At 38.1% G+C, this 13,972-nt stretch overlaps 1 pseudogene; it reads left to right on the forward strand.

Annotated features, from left to right (window-relative positions):
• Positions 1–9,560, forward strand: part of LOC111547266 — a 124,186-nt pseudogene extending 114,626 nt beyond the window's left edge.
• The last annotated feature ends 4,412 nt before the right edge of the window (positions 9,561–13,972 follow it).

A 13,972-nucleotide genomic window follows, 5' to 3' on the forward strand; every position in this document is an offset into this window, starting at 1 on the left:
ATTATATGTTCACGAGTAAGACTTCCCTACACATTTATCTCCTGTTGTTTTCCCTTCCCTTTTCCCATAACCTTCTGTTTTCTCCCTCCTATTCTCTTCCTTTCTGGTATTTCTCTCTTGCCTTCATCTATTTGGAGGAGGAAGGAGGTGAGAAAGGAAAACATGGGAAAAAAGAGAAGTCGTGGCAAAGCAATTATGCTTAGAAATTCTTTTACACATAGCATATGCTTGTGCCGTACCACTTCTTGGGTATTTGCCTCCTGGTTTTAAACTTTAAACTTTATTTCTTTAGATGAAATTCTTTAGAACTACTAAGGGTGACTTTTTCCTTACCATTTTTTGTGTCTCAAGCACAGAACTTGAGTTCTACATTCTGGATGCATGACTTGCTAAATGTGTGACTTTGGACAAGCAATAGCCCCTTGCATTTTTCACTTCATTATCAGTTATACAGAGAATAATACATGTTTTACCAATCAGACAGGGCAGCTGTGAAGATGAAAAGAAACAGCAAGGAAGCCACACTAACAAAAGCCTGATTCCATGAAGCAATTCTGGTCACACCATAACATTTCTGTTCCTTTCCTCTTCCTTTCTCCATAGTCTTATTTCCTCTTTTCTGCCTTTCTCATCTGCCATTCTAGCAATGTCTCATTTATTTGTCATATCAATAAATAAGGTGTTCCATTAGAAATTAATGGATTTTTTTTTTACCAAAGTAAACCATGGAAGTTATTTTTTTTTTAGATTTCATCATTTAAAATGGAATATTTTAAATACAAGAATTATTTATATTCTGTCTCTTTAGACATAGTTTCTTAAACGCAATGTACGTTTCCTGATGATTCAGGATTATCTTCACTATAAACATATGCTGCTCTCCCTCAAATTGTTGACACCCACCCTGTGCTGCCATTAGTACACATACTGCCTCCGTTACTGGAACCTACTTCCATTGTTTCACCTTAACCCACCATCTAGCTTATATTTTACAATCTTTCTTCCCAAATAACTCTAAGTTCCTTGATGATACAGACTGTCGTTCATTTAATTCCATGTCCCAGTGCTTTGCATGGTGTCCACACTGTAGTATGAGTTTAGTAAGCACTATCTGAAGTTATAAAAGTCACTGATAACCTGAACACCTATTCATTTCTAGGGGAGAAGGAACTATTTGCAACAACCATGTTGGTTTACATAGATTTAATCTTCACAACTGAATAAGGAAGGTAATATTACCATCTCCATTTTAGAAATGAGAAAAATGAGACTCAGATAAATTAAATACCTGCCCAAGGTCACACAGCTACCAGCAGAAGAGCTGTAACTTGAGTCTGGACCTGTCTTATTTCAAAGTCTATTCTTTTCCTGCCACAACACATACCACATACACTAACTCTGACACTGAATGGGCTTTGTGGTTTGAGATGAAGTTCATGGCTTTTACAATTTTTCTGCCCCACCCTCAATATTGCCTGCCACCTCTTTGGCTATCATTTGTCTCATCCCCTCTTTTACTGCCCTAATCTGCAACTGACTTAGAAAATACTATGTTTGTTAGACTTGTTTAAAAGTAAGAATAAAACATTCTCAGCAACAATAAAAGGAAAGAATGACAAATGGTTTTAAAGCTGCACACTGACCTGTGCTGAGTAGTAGCACCTAGAGTTGAGGTTTCTGCAGCAATATCCATGGCTCTTCAGGAATGAGGGCCCATAGGGAGTGACAGTTTCTGGTGTGGTTAAGTAAAGGGAAAGTGAGGCCACACCTCTGGGACCTGGAGAGTTTTCAATAAGCAAATTGCAATGAAAAAGACCATGTAATCCTGGCATCATCTATCTAGATTTTCAGATGTGATTTTTGCCTACTCCTGGTTCTTAACTGGAGGATATATTGTTAAGGAGGCTAGATAAATGACGTCTGCATAACCAAAGTGTTATGGTCTTTTTCTTTCTTGTTCTTCTTAATGGTCTTTTTCTTTCTTGTTCTTCTTACTTACTTCTTTCTTGTTCTTCATAATGGTCTTTTTCTTTCTTGTTCTTCTTACTTTATTTTTCTTGGCCCATGCTCTGTGTTTTGGGTCTTAGGTTTGGCAGCATCACCCGTAGCACCTACGGGCTTTATCTAAGTCACTGAGAGTACATAGGCCAAAGAGAGTGCAAACCTCTGGTACAAATTGGACAACTGCAAATGAGCAAGTAAATTATCAAACAAACAAATGACTCCAGTTGACATAAGAAGCTTTTTCCAGAAATATTGTGCATGTGAAGATTTAATTATACATGGTACCCAAACATCCACTGGGTTGCTGATAATGTCTCTGGACTTCAAGTCTGCCTCATTCTTTCTACTTCCACAGAGCTGATGACACTTCTTCGGCTCTTTTGCCACTACTTGTGTCTTTGTTACCACCACTTCTGCTCCATGTATAATCTCCTTTGCTTGCTTTCCTCTTCTCTCTGCCTTTTTTATTTCTTATTTTGTTGGGCCCCTATCATGTCATCTGAGCTTCTTGGCTACTTCTACCTGAAAAGACTGACCTTTTTTTGTAAATCTCTATTAAACCAGAAGATTTCTTCCCTCTTGTTGGAGAATTAATCAATCCTGGCTCATCCACCATAACTTTCGTATCTTTGGCTCCTCTTAATCATGTACAAAATACTCCAAGCTCATGGTTTATTTCTTCTTTTATGAGATGCACATTATTCTTCCTTTTGTGACTGACACCATTCCTGGTGCTTGAACACTAGACTCCAGATAACTGAAGTTTTGCTGTACTCCATAAAGCCTACCTGTCAGAAGTCACTTCTCCATTGTTGTGCACATGGTAGTTGATGTGTACATTCACGACCGCTCCCAGGAGGTATCCAGGTTAGGCTCCACTTCCAAGTGCCAGCTCCAACCATTCCCTTTCTCTCCCTCTTCACTATGTATCTCAAAGTAAAGGAAACTGGTATCACCAGAGGGGTAACCAGAGAGGTAACCTGATTTTCTTAAATTATTAAAGATAGATTAGGTAGATCGATAAATAGACCAATTATTTGTGGCAACTCATAGCAAAACATAGTGAGTTTCAGTCCTGATATTAAAAACTCCTGATACATGGGCTTTAATTTGCTAGAAGATCATCCTAAAAATATGATTCCTGATGGTTTCACATTACCCAGGCGCCAGCTTATCAAGTGTCATCCTAAAGGACCCTGTTCTGCCATTAGCCTAAGACCAGAGTTACCTGGTTTCACATTACCCAGGCGCCAGCTTATCAAGTGTCATCCTAAAGGACCCTGTTCTGCCATTAGCCTAAGACCAGAGTTACCTGCTACTGCAAACTCAATTAAATAGAGTTGTGAAAGAAAGAAAAACACTAGAAAAATATCTTCGAGGAAGAATGAGAAAGGGTTTATTGTTGTTTTTTTTTTGTTGTTGTTGTGTAAGATATAGAGTTTTATCTATGTTTATCTGTTGAGGAGAAACAAGAAGCGAGAGAGAGAAAATACTGATGGGTGGGTGAAAGGAGGTATTTGTGGTATAAAATTGTGCTGTTCCATATGATAGCCAGTAACCACATGTGGCTACTGAGCACTTGAAATGTGGTTAGTCTAAACTGAGATGTGCTGTGAGCACAAAATACACATAGAATTGTGAAGACTTAGCATGAAACAAAAGCATGTAACTATCACATTAATATTTTTCATGTTGATTACAGGTTGAAAAGATAATACTTTGGCTACAATTGTTTAAATAAAATACATTGATAATATAAATTTCACCATCTATTTTCGTTTTTTAAAATGACTAGAAAATTTTAGATTGCACATATGGTTCACATTTGCGACTCACATTATGTTTTTTTGACAGCACTGTTACAAGGTCTTATCTACCCAGACTAGGTTGGATGAGGAGTAACAGAAAACATTAAAATTACTCACAGTGATTACAAAATGTAACTATTGATTGATTCCTCACACAATAGGCCACAGGTAGACTGGCCTAAAACGGCTTATGATCATCAGAAACTCAGGCTTCTTGAATCTTTCTGTTCCACCATCTTAAGCACACTGCCTTGTGATCCAAGACTGCTGCTAAATCTCCAACCAGAAAAACCACATTCCAGCCAGTAGGAAGAAGAAAGGAACCCATTAAGAATATATCTCTGTGAGGCCTTCTACAGCCATCTTGTACAATCTTCCCTGATTGGTAAGAACCAGCTTTGTTCAAGACATGAGCCATCTCTGTAAACTTTGGGGAAGAGGGGAACTAACTACTGTGATCCGGTACCATTTCCGTTACTTGGTCCCCTGTATCGAACAGTGCAGACTTTATTCGTAATAGTCAAGTGCACAGCTAAACATCAGGAGTTATATTTAGGATAACCATTTGTCCCAGTTTGCCTGAGAGTCTGTTTTGTATGTGTTGTCCTGGCACAATTATTAATAGCTCCCCCTTTCTCTCTCTCAAGTGTCCCAGTTTGGATGATAAATTATATGGTCACCCTTGTTATGTTTCCAAGAAAAAAGAGAGAAACAGATGATAGGGTGGCAATTCTCTCTGCCAGGGGTTCTTGAGAAATCACTTAAGAAATCCTTAGCAAATAAATGTGTCATCCAACCCACCCCACCAGTATTCTGAAGCTGGTTGGAGGTGGGTTGAAGGAGATACGTATTTGCTAAGGACTTCTTGTGATCTCCATACAGACAAATTAAAGGACTTTTCTCACTCTTTATTATTATTATTTATTCACTTAAATATATATGGTGCAACTCCATTTGCCAAGTGCTGTGGATTTGGGAGACGTAGAGGTAAAACAGAATTTAATACTATTAATCCCATACTATTAAACCCATTTTCTATTATAATGGAGTAATAGGAATTTGAATTATCTGAATAATCTCAATCCTGGGACTGCTATTTCTCCCCCTGAATACTTTTCTAAGTCTCTTTCTGTCTTTTTCTGGTTCCAGAAAATTCTAGCCCATTGTTTTCCAACAGTCTTCAAATATATTGCTAATTCTTTAAGAGAGTTCCTAGCCAAATAATATTTGGAAATGCAGCATTATTAAAGCATTATAATGCAAGTTAGCACATTAATAGCTCTAAGAAGTACCACAATAGAAATTCCTATTTAACTTTTCTCATCTGAATAGGTTTGGGGTTTAATACCTGCTAACATCTAATGCAGCATCCCTTTGTACTACTCCTAGAGTCCCAGAAGTATGAAGATATTATCAGACTCTCAGTCCTCAGTTCCTCCCTCTACACTCTGCCTCCTCACGCTCACATTTGTCTCTATTTTTACTTCTAAAGAGGTGATGCCTAAGCTACCTTCTCTAGCCTTTACCTCATCCTCAGAACTAACTGGACATCTCTGCTTAAGTTAAAGTTATAATCTCAAACTTAACAACCTCAAATTTAATTTGACTTTTTGTCCATAAACAAGTCTCCCCTGATGCATGCCTGTTTTGGAATAGTACTACCTGCAGTAGACATTTTGTTTATCTGTTTGTTTTTGGTTTTGTTTTAGTCTGGGGATTTTTTGTTGTTGTTGAGGGTGAAGGGAGGGTTTAGGGAGCAAGCCTAGCAGTATTGCACTTCATTCCTATTTTTGTTTTAGTGAGAAGTGCATTACCAATGGCTCCTGGCCAGACCAGGCTTGAGCATGTGGTCTGGGCTCAGCCAATCAGCCTCCCACTGGGCACTTTGAATTGTGAGTTATTAATATTAGAAGAGAGATGCAAGAATGGTCAAAATGCATTCACAGCGTGGTGGGGTGACATTAGAAGTGTTCTGTGACAACAGTGTCCTCAACTTGGTTACTTTAGATGATTATGATGCAACCTAAAGTTTGAGAACCACAGTATTAGGGCTTATACATCAGCTTTTCCAAGAATAATTATTTCACCCCAAATTGACTCTTCCATTTAAGTCCTATAACCCTTAATATCTATACCACTCATGCTGAACCTATCCCATATTGCTTTGCAGTTATTTATCTTATCTCTTGACTAGCTTCTTAGCTTCTAGGAGGCAGGGTGATATAAATCACCATGACTGACGTAGAGTAATAACTCACTTAATGAATCAATGAATATTCACTAGTGACAAATTAATTGCTCCTGATATATGAACTTCCCCATTTTCTATAAAATACACTTTAAATTAGTTCACTTCTATTCAGAGCTTCTAAAGTAGGGATCTTCAAATTTGCTAGATGTTTAATTAACCTAGAGAGTTATAACAAATATTGATACTCACGTCAGAGCTCTATAGATTCTTAAGTAATGGATTTGGGGTACAGCAATCTGGTCACTGTGGTTTTAAAAGTTCCTGAATAGTTACATATTGTAGGCCAGGTGGTGTGTAGTCCAAAGACTGAACTGCAGGAGCAGTTGACCTGGGAGTTTCTGAATGTGCATTTCAACAAGATTCCCAGATGGTTCCTATATACTTTAAAGTATGAGAAGCACTTGGTTTAGAGCAATGATGTTCAACAGAAATATAATATGAACCACATATGTAATTTAAAATCTAGGAGCCATATTAAAAAAGATTTTTAAAAGGTAAAAATACTTCTAATAATATATTTTATTTAACCCAATGTATCCAAAATATTATCATTTTAATAATATAAAATTACTAGTGAAATATTTTATAACTTTTTTTGCACTGAGTCTTTGAAATCCAGTTTGTATTTTATACTTATAGCATATCTCAAATCAGACTAACCACATTTCTAGTGTTTCATAGTTACATGGGGTTAGGGGTCACTGTACTGGATAGTGCATATCTACAGTGTTCTGACCTTTCCTTCTCCAGCACCAACTATAGCTTTCCTTACAAAAGCTTTTTGCTTTAGTCAAAAGAAACTTTTCATCAAACAATCGGCTCGCCATTCACTTTCCACTCTTCCACTGTTACCTCCACTGCTCCTCGAAGGCTGGAAAGACCTCCCTCTTCTCCCTCCTGGTCTAGGTTCCATTTTTTTTCCTTTAAACACAGTCTACTTTTTCAGCTTTTTGGTGAAACCTTACTAATATGGTTCTAGATTACAATGATTAGTTGCTACTCTAAATTTTGCAGGGTAAACATATATTTTCATCTATTGGGGAGACGGTAAAAGATGGTTACATGGAATGTAATTAGAATGATAAGACATGCTGACCTTCTTAATAAAAGTGAAACCTAGACCTCAGGAGGGTGATATTGAAAGGCCAACTCTGTGGTGAAGAGCAACAGCCTTCCTAGGAAGGCTAAATCAAACTGCGCAATTCTACTCCAGGAGATCTTCCATGGCTACCCTTGCCTACCTTGCCCTGACCCCATAATGCTAGAATAACTAATGCTCCATCTCAAGCATAAATTCAGGTGTGAGCAACAACTCCTCTCTTGATTGCTCTAAAATTTAACTGAGATAAAAATGAAATATTCAAAAAATACCTTTTCAGTAGCCAGAAGGCAATTAAAACAAAAATTTCGGAGTCCAATGAACTTAGACAATGTGTAATAGTTTGTAAAATTTAGCCTGTTTTCTGTATGAGCAAGATTACCCAATTCACAGATTGCAGGATGGGGAATCAAGAAAGAACTTGCCAAGTCCCCCCGTTCCTTGATCTTCTTCTCTTTCCACATGGTGATGCTATGTTTAGGCCAGAAACCTAGCTCTTTCTAGACATCTTGACTCCAGTTGGTCTAGATTTGCACCGTCCAATACCATAGCCACAAGTCACATGCGTGGCTGTCAAATACTTGAAATGTGGCTAGTACAAATTGAGATGAGCCATACATGTAAAATAAATACTAGATATCAAGATTTGTTACATATATGAATTTTCCATTGCTGCCATAAAAATATTACCTTAAATTTAGTGGCTTGAAACACCCCCTTTATCACATTTGCTATCTCACAGTTCTGTAGACCAGAAGTCCCATATCAAGTGGCTCAGCTGAATCCTCTGCTTAGTAGAGACTCATAAGGCCAAAATCAGTGTGTACATGGGGTTTCCTTCTTTTCTGGAAGCTCTAGAGGTAAATCTGTTCCAAACTAATTTGGATTGTTGGCTGAATTCTGTTCCTGTGGTTGTAGGGCAGGAGTCTTGTTCCCTTCATGGTTGTTAGCCAGAAGCCTCTCAGCTCCTTAAGGCCACCTGCATTCCTTGTCACATTGTCCCCTCCATCTTCAAACCAGCAAGGACATGTTGAATCCTTCTCATGCTTTGAATCTCTCTGAATTATCCGTCATATCTCTTCTTCTTCCAGCCTGAATAAATTCTCTGCTTTTGAGAACTCACGTGAGGGAGCTTTCCAAAACACTTGGTGAGACATGGAGGAGTGGTAGCTGCCCAGACTCCTTCTTGCTCCCACACACCAGCCTTAGCCCACTTGCCAGCTTTAGAAAGTGGTGAAAGAAACCACTTACTGTAATGGTTTGGGGGTGAGACCCAATGCCATTCAGGAAGAGTTAAGACAGTCTTACAGGAAACCGGTCTTGAATTACTACACTGGTGAGAATCCAAATAACGAAGAGAAGCGTAAACAGATTTCTTAAGCTTATGAAGTACTCTCTGAAGCAAGGAAAATTGAATTATTTGAGAAAAGAGGAGAATGGGCAATTAAAAAGGGTGAGTGGCAGTATTGGCTCCCTCATGGACATAGTTGATATGTTATTTGAAGGAAGAGGAAGGATGCAGAGAGAAAAAGAGGTAAAAATATTGTGCATCAGCTCTCAGTAACCACAGAAGATGTATTTAATGGTGCAACAAGAAAACTAGCTCCATAAAATAATGTGATTTGTGACAAGTGTGTAGACCAAGGTGGTAAGAAAGGAGCAGTAGAGTGCTGTCCCAATAACTGAGTACTAGAATGCAAATAAGAATAATCAGATAGGACCTAGAGTGGCTTAAGAATCTCAGTCTGTGTGCATGGAGTGCCAGAGCCATGGGGAGCAGAACAGTCCTAATGACAGATGTAAAAGCTGCAATGGAAGGAAGATAGTTTGAGAGAAGAAGAGCCTACAAGTTCACGAGAAAGGCATGAAAGACGACCAGTAGATATCTTCCATGGTGAAGGAGATCAGGAGCCAGGGGATATTATCATTGTTTTAGATGAGAAGGACCATACTTCCTTATTCTACCAGAAGACCTTTCCATGTGTATGGACATAAAACTGGTTGAAGCACTGCATGGCTTCCAAAAGCCAATACCCACCCTTGACAACCAAACCCTGGTCAACACCTCTCATCCCCCAACTCAGATTGTCAAGCATAGAGATACTAAGTGTGTGCTAAATGAAGGCATGACAGTTTATTGTAGATCCTATGAAAAGGATCACCTAATCATCAAATTTAAGGTCTACTTTCCTGAGAATGCCGCTCTGTCTCCTGATAAACTCTTTTTGCTGTAATAACTCCTGCCTGAGAGGTAGGAAGTAAAAGAGGCTGATGAAATGGATCAAGTACATCTGGTGGACATTGACCGGTATCAGCAAGGATGGGCCATTGCAATGGAGAAACTTATGAGGATGATGAACATCATGCCAGAGGTGGTGTTCAGTGTCAAACCTCTTAATGGTGCCAGTGAATGACACTCACTGCTGGTATTCAATATGCAGCAGTGAATAAGTGAAGGACTATAACCAAATATGCTCACTTCTTGGTATTGTTTTTGTTTTAATACTCAATTGTAGTAGTGTTTTAAAAGTTAAATGAATAATAAATGAAAATATAAAAGCTCTGACTTTGCCCTAAATATATGTTGACATCAGTGTTCAAGATGAAGTTTAATATCTGTAAAAAATTACTTTCAAGAAAAGTTCCGCTAGCATTTGTTAGGTCACGTCTTGTAATTAATTTCAGATGTGTATACAAACAAGCTCAGCTTGAAATGCTAAGTATATGTATCGACCTCCACTTACGGCCATTCCTTGTTAAACTATGAAATTAAAACTCTGTACGGTTGGCCCTCCATATCAGCAAATTCAACCTACCCTAGATTTAAAATATTCAGAAAAAAATACAAAATAAAAAATGATAAAATTTTTTAAAGTACAGTATAACTATATAGCATTTACATTATTTAGGTATTATAAGTAATCTGAAGATGATTTAAAGTATATAGCAGGTTGGCCAGGCACGGTGGCTCACGCCTGTATAGCACTTTGGGAAGCTGAGGAGGGTGGATCATCTGAGGTTGTGAGTTCGAGACCAGTCTGACCAATATGGAGAAACCCCGTCACTACTAAAAATTACAAAATTAGCCAGGTGTGGTGGTACATGCCCATAATCCCAGCTACTCGGGAGGCTGAGGCAGGAGAATCGCTTGAACCCAGGAGGTGGAGGTTTCGGTGGGCTGAGAACACGCCATTGCACTCCAGCCAGGGCAACAAGAGCAAAACTCCATCTCAAAAAAAACAAAAACAAAAAAACCCACAAAGCATATAGCAGGTTGTGCATGTGTTATAGGCAAATAGTACACTATTTTATATAAGGGTCTTGAACATCTGGATTTTGGTACCCAGGGGGGTCATGGAACCAATCCCCCATGGATACTAAGGGACCACTATATTTAACTGGTGATCAGAAGATAAAATGAAATAGCAAGAAGTGAGCATATTATGGTTATAGTCCTTCACTTATTCACTACTGCATATGTAATACCAGCAGTGAGTGTTATTCACCAGCACCATTAAGAGGTTGGACACCAAACAACACCTCTGGTATGATGTTCATCATCCTCATAAGCTTCTCCATTGCAATGGCCCATCTTTGCTGATACCGGTCAATGTCCACCAGATGTACTTGATCCATTTCAAGTACCAACAGAAATGTTGGTGTGTACAGTTAATGTGTATTAAGTGGAACTCATTGTGATGCTTCTGCATTTACCCTGTTGCTTTGGCTTTTATTTGAAGATGCATAATACATAATTTAGGTATGGCATCAGTAATAGAAATGATCATATTTATAGTTTATATATAATGTAACTAATGTTATATGATGTAGTACATACATAACATATGTAGATCCTATATAGTTACACAGATATAGAAAACGTTGTTGATCAGTCCTGGTTACATTCTTTTTTCCTTCTTTTTAGGCCATCATGAGCCCCTAAGTACTGACTTACAGAGCTGGATTAAACTTAACTTAGAACTTAAAGTGATGAGACCTTTACACGGAGGAGAAATAATTTTCACGTACAATATGGGAAGGTATTCCTTAGGTATGTTACAGGCTCACTTTAAACCATTTGATTTATGCTCCAAAGTATCCGTAATTAATGTTGGGAGTATAGCAAATTGTGATAAATGCCTTTAATTGTATATTTTAAAGTCAGCATATGGTCACATGCTTAAATTTAAACATCAGAATTTAAGCAATTTTTGAAATACATGAATGTCTTCTTAGTATACTGATTACAAAGCATTTTCAGCATTTGTCACTATAGGCTTTTCCTCCCTAGGTTAAAGAATTGGCTTTTCACTAATTAAAACATGTAAATTTTAATTTTAAATAGTTAAAATAAATAATACAAAAATATTATTTGACTATTTAAAAAAAGAACTCACGTGATTAGATTAAGCCTACGCAGATAATCCAGGATAATCCCCCTATTTTAAGATCTTTAACCTTAATTACTACTGCAAAATCCCTTTTGCCAAGTAATGTAACACATGTACAGGTTCCAGAGACTAGGGTGCAAACATCTTTGGGAAGTCATTCTTTCTACCACAGTATGAAAAAAAAGCAAAGTATTTCATTAATGATAACTATATTGATTACATGTTGAAATAATATTTTTGATATATTAGATGGAATGAAATATATCATTAAAATTAATTTCATCTATTTCTTAGTTTTTGAATAAGTTCTTAGAATATTTAAGATTATATATGTGGCTCACATTTGTGTCTTACATTGTATTTCTATTGGCCAGCAGTTGTCTAACCTAGAGAAAGGTTAAATCTTCTTTACCGCTCTCAGAGTTTTTGATATTCGGTCTGTGGACCCACTCCTTCCATGAGAAATGCTTCCCTTACAATCAGTCGTGGCCTTACACTTTCAGGTCTCTCTTGACTAAACACAGCATTGCACGATACAAAACCCACAATTTTCATACAAGAGATACCCAAATATAGTGATGGAGCTGGAGATGTGGGTACAGGGGCTCATTTCCTTATAATAAAATGAACCTTGTTCAACTTGATAGCCTTAGTGTTTACTGACCTCACTCAATGAGAGCAGAGACTTCTATTCATCCTCTGGTTTCCAATGGTGGCACATAGAAAGACCCTTTTCTTTTATTTTTAAAACGTTTTTGAGATAGCGTCCTGTTCTGTTGCCCAGGCTGGAGTGTGGTACAATCATGGCACACTGCAGCCTTGACCTCCTGGGCTCAAGCAATCCTCCCGCCTCACCCTCCTGAGTAGCTGGGACTACAGGCATATGACACCAAGCCCATATATATTTTTTAATTTTTTGTAGAGATGGGGTCCCTCTATGCTGCCCAGGCTGGCCTCAAACTCCTAGACTCAAGCAGTCCTTCTGCCTCAGCCTTCGAAAGTGCTGGGATTACAAGTGTGAGCAACTGTGCCTGGACTGAAGGGCCCTTTCAATGAATGCATTTACTAAACTAATTGAAAGTTAGCAATTGACTGGTTGAAAGAGAAAAAGATAGATTTTGGAAAGTAAGTCAGCTACCCTCAATTTCCTCATAAGGACAAACATTTCTATATTTTACTGAGAGGGCAGCCTCCATTTGAAGCTGTAAAGTGAATAATTTTTTTTATATTTTGGAGACAGAGCCTTGCTCTGTTGCTCAGGCTGCAGTGCAGTGGTGCAACCATGGATGACTGTAACCTCAAACTCCTGGGCTCAAGGGATCCTCCTGGCTCAACCTCCAGAGTAGGTGGGACTACAGGCATACACTACCCTGCCCGGCTAATTTTTTTTTTCTAACTTTTTGTGGAGAAGGGGTCTCGTTATGTTGCTCAGGCTGATCTCAAACTCTTGGCCTCAAGTGATCCTCCCACCTTCTCCTCTCAAAGTGCTGGGATTGTAGACATAAGCTAGCATGACTGGCCTAAATAATATTTAATGGTTGCATATTTATAAGACAAGAGAGTATGCTGATGTTCAGGAAAAAAATATATTCTTTACCAGATGAACATTCTAATTAACCAAATGTTTTCATTGCTGTGTACTTTATTTGGCATAGATGACTAAGCCAAACCAATAAATCTGTGACTGTTTTCAAAACTGTATTTCAAATAGATTTTTTGGGTGTACCATTTTGTCTGGTGTTTAGTTTTATTTGTTTAATTTACCACAATACCAAAATGTTTCTTAAAATGTTAGACCACACCCATTCACCTCTGCACTTCACCTAGCAGAAAATCCAGGTCATCTGTAGAAGTTGAAAAGCAACACAGAAAATCTCATGCACCTTCATCTAGTCCTCGAACCCTGGGCAAGGTAAAAGCTCTTTCCAGAGCATTGCATCCCAGTTTTTGGAACCCCAGGTGTGACCCTGTAGCAGGTAGGCAAAATTACTGTGACAATCTCACAACCCATCAGCTACAGAGCAAAGCATCCTCTGAGAAGTTAGGATTGCTGAGAAAGCACAGGCTGCTGAGCGTTCCTCTCCTGCCAGACATAAACCTGATGCAAGACAGAATTATGAGATACCAGATTCAGCTCACCCATCCTCCTTCTCAGTCATCTTCCAGGTACAAAAGACAGACTGAATACCAATAAAAAGATAATATAAATAAACCTTTTAAGTAAAGTTTACTAATTGAAAGGACTAATATAGATGGATTGATGCATTCTTCAGAATCTATTGTCATGCCTTTGTGGACTTTATTGCGTATCAGCATTTTTCGCCTCAAGAAAAAAACAGAACAGCAACATTTGTTCAGGAAAAAACAAATCGTGTTTCTTCCTTTCTTATTACTTTTATTGTCTGAGGTTTCTTTTAGA

Source organism: Piliocolobus tephrosceles, chromosome 5 (genome assembly GCF_002776525.5).
Source record: "Piliocolobus tephrosceles isolate RC106 chromosome 5, ASM277652v3, whole genome shotgun sequence".
Taxonomy (NCBI): Eukaryota; Metazoa; Chordata; class Mammalia; order Primates; family Cercopithecidae; genus Piliocolobus; species Piliocolobus tephrosceles.